The following is a 6,000-nucleotide window of genomic DNA, read 5'->3' on the forward strand; positions in this document are numbered from 1 at the left end:
GTTATCCTTTTGGTTCCGCCAGCCTTTGCTGTTCTTTTTTTATAATTTCGAACGATGAAGGCATGATGGTGGTGAAGAGGAGCGATAGACAGGGGATTGCCAAATCTGGAACCGACCGCACGAACGACACCAAACAGTGACGCCAGTGTTCACGTCGGTGGCGAAACGTTGCTTGCAGCCCGCGGTACGTCAGGGAACGGTTTCTATTTTCCTGCCTTTTCCCCATCCACCGGGAGGCACTCGAAATTCGTTCCACATACCGACAAACCGGCCCTCCGCCCTCTTCCTTCACGTCCCCTTGGCTAGCGTTACAAACTTCGTGAGTACAAGAACACTTTCCGGCCTTTGAAGAAGCCTCCAGAATGTAATAAATCTTTAATGAAGACGGGGCTCACGGTTTCCGCAGCGTGCCGCGCTCGTTCTTCAACGTTTTTTTTTCAGTTTGGTTTTTTTCTTCTACTGGACTTACCATGAGAGCAGTGTAGGGACAGAGAAACAGCGGGCGGGTGGGAAGTTATGCCTTTGATAAAAATCAGTCTGCCGGTATTAATTTTTTGCTCACTTCAAATCCTCCAAGCAGCACATAAAGCGACTCATTGTCCACCGCGGCGTTTATATTTGTGGCATGTGGTGACTACAGTTCTCCCTTCATCCGGTTGTGTGTGTGTGTGTATTTTTTGCAACGGCTTCAAACCCATCTCTGCGCGCGTTTAGCTACTAAACAAGCAAACCGTCTTTAAGGCGTCCTTTAAAATTGAAACCTCTCAGTTTGTCAATTTTTTTAAACAAATGTGCCGCAAGAAATTAAAAAAACTACAATATTATTGTGTTTTCTTGTGGAGTATTAACATATTTCTTCTTAACATAACGATAGTTTATCAGCTTTTTTTCCCAACGAAAGCCGATCATCGATTATTCTTCAACGATGCACGATTTTCCGTACCCTTTAACCCCGAAATGGTTTCATATGGAAAATTCAATCAACGTTCCTCTTTCTGCGGTGGAATGTATCGCCTTCGTGAAGCACGTACTGCCAGCACCGATTTCCCACTGGTCAACCGCGAAAAATCATCATCGTTACCGTAACGCTCAGCTTCCGGTATAGAGTTTTTAATATGAAAATTCCGGATGAAACAAAAGCAACACGGGACAAAAGGAAAACCAACTTCCCCAACCGACGGAACTATCGTGCGGGAAGTGGGTGGAAAAAAATGGGATAACCATACAGTAGAGTATGTTCCCGTACGATGGTGCATGCTGGGGGGGAAAAATGCAATAATCGAATCGTGTCCGTCTTCGTCCCGGGTGGGAAACGTGGACGCGAACGCCCGGAAAACATTACTGTTGGTCGTCTCCACCAGCGGCATGTGGGTGGAATTTAATGGAAATTTATTTAAACCCACATACAGCCCACACAGAGAACAATTTCTAGCGAGTGTGTTTCGCGTGGCACCAGTGACAGTGTTTCGCGAATAAAAGCGAGGACGGATGTGGATTGAAGACGATTATGGGAAGTGACGTTGAATTTCCCGGAACATGCTTAAAGTGAAGGTTGCAATATTTGCACTCGTAATGCTAGCGCCACCAAGCGTCTCCATCGTATGGGGTGATTTTCCAGTTACAAATTTCAAAATGTGTATGTTGTGAAAAAAAATCGGCACATATTAAAGATGCTTCAATACATGCAAACAGATACATTTGATTTCAATTTTCCTTCGTTCCAAACCATCGCAAACGGGACCGATGATCGAGTCCATGCACTCGGCGATAGGAGACGTCCGTAATGATTGAGTGAGAAATGATGAAGAAACATATTCAGCGCTGGCACAATCTTCACCGCCGTATTCGGCCTACAGACGGTTGGATGTGATTGTTGAGCGGCAATGCATCATTTCGAATTGAGCTCAAGGGGACGGCCGTTTTTCCAGACGGCAAAGGGACGGGAGACATCGATTAAAAGATAAATCTTTCCAATCGGTGCCACTTCAGCCGGCTCAAAAACTCCAAGCAGAGAGAAACAGGGAGCGATGGAACGATAAAAAAAAAACTGTGACAAAAAAAAAAGATGCCAAGCAGAACAGAGGAGGTGAATTGTGGTTTTTGTGCCTTGGCCTCCAGTTTTGCTTCTTCACTCGCTCACTGTTCCAGTCCATTTGTCGCCCGATGCTGCAACCCAGGGCCAGGACTCGGAGGTACATCTCGGTTCCGTTCCCCGGGGCTTGATTATGGAGCACCAAACCTGATGGAGAAGTGGAGGAAAAAACCACCGGTGAGGGGACAAAAGGAAGGCAAGAAACAGTAGTCGAAACCCCACACACACACACAAGTGGCGGAGCAACAACATTTATGCTAAAATATACAAGCTCCCCGAGCGGCAAGAGTTAAGATAGCAGCGAAGAGGTCTCCGAAGGACCAATGTGGAAGAAGGCATCAGCCGGAATGCATAACCAGAGAAGGGGGGTGGGACGCCATTACGGTGCGGGTCCCCTCGAACGGCCGATCCTCGGGAGGATTTCTTTCTCCTTTTGCCATGGCTCTCGGCAACGGTTGTTCCCTACACAGCGTTCTGATTATTTATGAAATATGTGTGCGGTTTGCGTCCACCCGGAACGGGGTTCCGTCGCTTTCCCGGAATGTTCTGTGCGCCGCAGCACCGGCGGCAAAACAGACCCCGGAGGTTGGGTGCGGGCAAACGGGGGAAGTTAAAGTGCACCGGCACACATTGGGGAGTGCGAAAGGGAGGGTCGGTCGAGCGTGCCGACAGTACGGTTCATTCATAATTTACTGCCACCGAACGACGACAACGACGACAACGACGAGAGAACACGACAGGTTCGGGCTGCTCCCGGGACCGGTGGAGTAAATTCAATTAGAAGCCAAAAAGGTGGCCAGATGCAGGACGGTGAGTCGAGCAGGACATGGAGTCAGATCAGTTGGTGTGGAAAACAAAAACGAAAACAGCAAGACAGGCTCCCAAACAGCAAAAAAAAAAAGGACACGCTCGGGCACAAACGGTTTGGCCAAACCGACCGGCCGGGCATGTCGATGGCGGCATGCCTGCTAACTAATAGCAGCCGGATTATGTTTAATGGATCGTTGGGGGCTTCGCCGGAAAATTGAAGCTAAAATGAATACCTCCGTATGTGCGGGTGTGTGTGTGTGTGTGTGTGTTTGTGTGGTGTCCCCGGGCGCAAATTGTCGTATGCAAAATGATGCTGCGCGCCATGGCGGCACGTGAAATAAGGGTTCAATCAATTTAGAACCGCTTTTCCGGAAGGGCAGTTTCACTCTCCGGGGAACGATTCGAATGGGCGAGCGAATTCAATTGTCGAGCCGGAAACCGGTGCTGGGCTTTTGATCCGGGCCGTCCCAAAGGGTGTCCGTCAAGTGGGTTTATTTGTGCGAAAGGCAAGCACTGAAAGGAAAAACCCGTAGCAGGTGACAAGTTGTTAGTCTCGGCAATCGGTACTTTTGGGGTTTTCCGGGTAAGGTGGAAATCAAAAAAAAATCGAACAACACATCTTAAGAAAGTTTAAGAATGAAAAGGGACGTTTTTCGACAATGCCGAAAAACCCCATACGATGGGGGGGGGGGGGGGGGAAAGAAAATGAAAATGTCCCCATCGGAACGAAGGGTGGTGTGATCAACATCATCGGTGGAACACTTTCCCTGGCACGGAAGTGCTCGTTTCGATTGGTCCCCAGCGGGACGCTGTCGGACAGTCTATTTATGTAGCCATTTATATTCGAACTGTCCGGTACACGATTTTATATTTTATTCATCGATGGACATTGGAAATTCCACCACCCCGAACGCCGCCCCCTACGACAACGAACTCACAGCGTTGCAGAGAAATCCCCCGGCGTCGGTTCGCCTCGTGGCTTGTGGCACTGATGTGTTTTATTTTCCTTCGCCGTTTTTTTTCCACCACTGGAAAATGCTCGAAGAAATCCCGGGACAGAAAATCATCGCAAAAGGACGTCCCCGAGTGGAAAAGGGAATGGGGGAATGGGAAACGGAACTACAAACGACAGTGGACGCTCGGGCGTGCGGACCCTGGAATGGACAGCATGTACCGTGCGGGTGGGATCCTTCGTTTCCCCTTGGCATGCTTTCCCCATCGGTGGGGACACTTTTGCAGTGATTTTCCGTGTTGTAAAATTAGCTCCAGTCCATCGGCGTCAGCGCGGAAAAGTCGGTGGAGAGACAAAAGTGCAGCACTAGCACTACCCACCTTGCACCATCTTGCGTGTTTTTCCCGTTTCTTGCAAACCAACATCTCGCTGCGATCGTACGACCGGCGTCCGAGAATGGAATATTTATCAACCGAAGCCTTCGCCTGGTCCTGCTGCGCTTTTCATGCCGGGTTTATGTTTTTTTCCTGCCGCCCATGCTGGAGTGAGATTTTTCTCACGCCACTGCCGGCTGGCGATGTGGCCACTGGTTGGTGGGCTGCTCGTGACATTCCTGTCAGGGAGGTAGTTGCAGCTTGTGCATATTGAGAATCTGTATTGATTTGAATTTGCATCTGGCAGGCGACGGGCAGCGATGCACGCTGTTTCGTTAAACGATTTCCTTTCGTGTTTCTTTTTTTCCTCGTTCATTTCGTTCAAGTATTTTCTTGTCGCTCGTGGCCTAATCTGGGGTGCTAGGTGTTTTTTTTTCATTTTGAAGACTTTATAGTTGTGGTTGAGTGATTCCTTCACGCTGTGCAATATGCAAAAGAAGGACCATTGAGAGTATAAATAAATTATTTAGTGTTCGTTAGCGTGGGCCGCGTACCAGAGACATGGCACTAAAGATGGTCAATGAACACCGAAGAGGGAATGCCTTTGCTGTTACAAAACATAAATTGATTAATATACAATGAACTGGTATCCATGTTTTATAAAAAGCCCATGTTAATGATTGGCAATTTTATTTTACAACTTAAAAGTAATAATAACTTAATTCAAGTTACGTTTCACGAATTCGCGCTTAAATTCAGATAAATTAATTTTTAAAACGTATTAGATTACAAATTACTCACGTGACTTTATCCTTTCATGTATTTCTCAATGCCAATTTACGATATATTTTATAAAAACTGCAATCAGAGAAGCTTTGGTGACGAATATCGTTTGTAATTATGTTTAAACTTCGTCAGAATTGGAATAACTAAGCGATATAATTTCCAAGATATTGCATTACGTGTAATTTTATTTTACCGACCCATTAAGTTACCGTCGATTTTACGTTTTGCGCTCTCGTGCGGTAATTAATCAGTTGCACATCAAACGGTGGCAACAGACATATCATTTACGAGATTATCATCATTCTCGTGCAAAACTCCTGCTCCTTTATCGTTTCAATCGCGTGTCAGCGGCATGCACCGTCCAAAGGATATACATATTTGTTTCAAATTCAAATAAGCACACACGCGCACCCAAAAAGGCACAAACATCGTTTGTGTGGTTGACCAAATTCGTTTACCGTTTGAATCATGAAAAGAAATCGCTCACCGCGCGTTCGAGGCGCATTTGATTTCAATTTAATTTTAACCACCGACAGGTGCACAATTAACAGCCATCTTTTTGGGCAACGAAAACGCCTCCGGGCGAACCCGTGTAGAGTGGGTGGCTTCAAAAAGGCCGCTCGAAAATCCTGCGCACAGTCCAACAAAAAACCGAAACGTCGGTGAAGCGTGATTTATTTCCACACTGTATCAAATTAGCTGCGAGCTACATACCGTGCAAACCCGATAAGCTTTCGCGCCCGGATGCGAGTACGTGTGTGGAAATGTTGTTGTCGTTGTTGATTTTTTTTATGGCGCGTTCCGGCGGGTGAGTGTTTTTTATGTTGTTGTTTCTAATTAAGTTATGTTTCATTTTATGATACTTATGCCTCGACCCACGCAACGGCCGGAGGGACGCTTTTGAGGGAGGATGGGTAGAGTTTGGTCGAGGGAGTGGAAAATGTTGATTTTTCTAACGCACATTAGCGGTAGCATAAGCATAAACT

This window comes from Anopheles coustani, chromosome 3 (assembly GCF_943734705.1).
Source record: "Anopheles coustani chromosome 3, idAnoCousDA_361_x.2, whole genome shotgun sequence".
In the NCBI taxonomy this organism is placed as follows: domain Eukaryota; kingdom Metazoa; phylum Arthropoda; class Insecta; order Diptera; family Culicidae; genus Anopheles; species Anopheles coustani.